The sequence below is a fragment of the Dipodomys merriami genome, unplaced genomic scaffold (genome assembly GCF_024711535.1).
Source record: "Dipodomys merriami isolate MVZ:Mamm:240054 unplaced genomic scaffold, mDipMer1.0.p SCAF_219, whole genome shotgun sequence".
Classification (NCBI taxonomy): domain Eukaryota; kingdom Metazoa; phylum Chordata; class Mammalia; order Rodentia; family Heteromyidae; genus Dipodomys; species Dipodomys merriami.
Window position 1 is genome coordinate 1,987,887 of NW_027203593.1, and position 982 is coordinate 1,988,868.

A 982-nucleotide genomic window follows, 5' to 3' on the forward strand; every position below is an offset into this window, starting at 1 on the left:
GAGATGAAGCTCCATGACCAACAAAAAGATAAAAAAAATGGTAAAAATGTTAGGTAAATTTGAACTTATTTTAGGTTCTAGGAATTCAGGAAATGCTGGGATAATGGAAGTACAATGTATTTCATTATATTAGGATTTGAGATCAATGGGTACAATGATTCCTCTTATGGAATAAGATAGGTTCAGAGATAAGAATGAGAAAATCTGTTGGGTTCAGGAAAACCTGCAATTAATTTCGAGAATTACAAGTGGAATTTCAGTTAGGAGCACACAAAATGAGCATTTTTCATAAATTTTAGAATTGGGATAGCATTAGTGTCAAGGTTATGGTTAGGATTCCAGCCATGGTTAGGGTTAGAGTGAAGGAGGAACAAAAATGGGGCTCAAATTGAAGGTAAATTTTAGAATAAGCCTGGTACGAATTAGAGTGAATGTCAGCTAGAGTATTGCTACTCATATTAGAATTTACTTGCAATTAGGCTTATGTTTATTCTCAGTTTTCCAGTTAAGATAAAGTTAGGGTTAGAAAATGACTAAGATTTTGGAAAAAAATTGTAACCTATGTTTGGAAGGCTTATTTGAATCAAGTAAGGATGAGTAAAAAACTAGTGTACTTGTGTGAGTGTTAGTATTTACATATAATTTGGATTAAGATCAGGGTCAGTATTTTGTTCTGATTATGATTAGTGTTATGAATAGGAATTTTTTTATAAAATTTAGTTTTCACTAACAAAAAGAAGCAAAAATGTCAGGCTGAATAGTAACTAGAGCATTATCATTATATTTATTTCCTAGTGATCATTATTGTAATGATTAACGAGAGTTTTCCAGCCAGGTTTAAGTTGAGAGTAAGGTTTAAGTAATGGACTAGGTGGTAAGTAAATCTGAAACTGTTTTAGGATACAGTGGTTTAGGAAAGGTAGATCAATGGATAATACAGTATTTTTAATGATAATAGAATTTGATAACAAGTAAAATAATG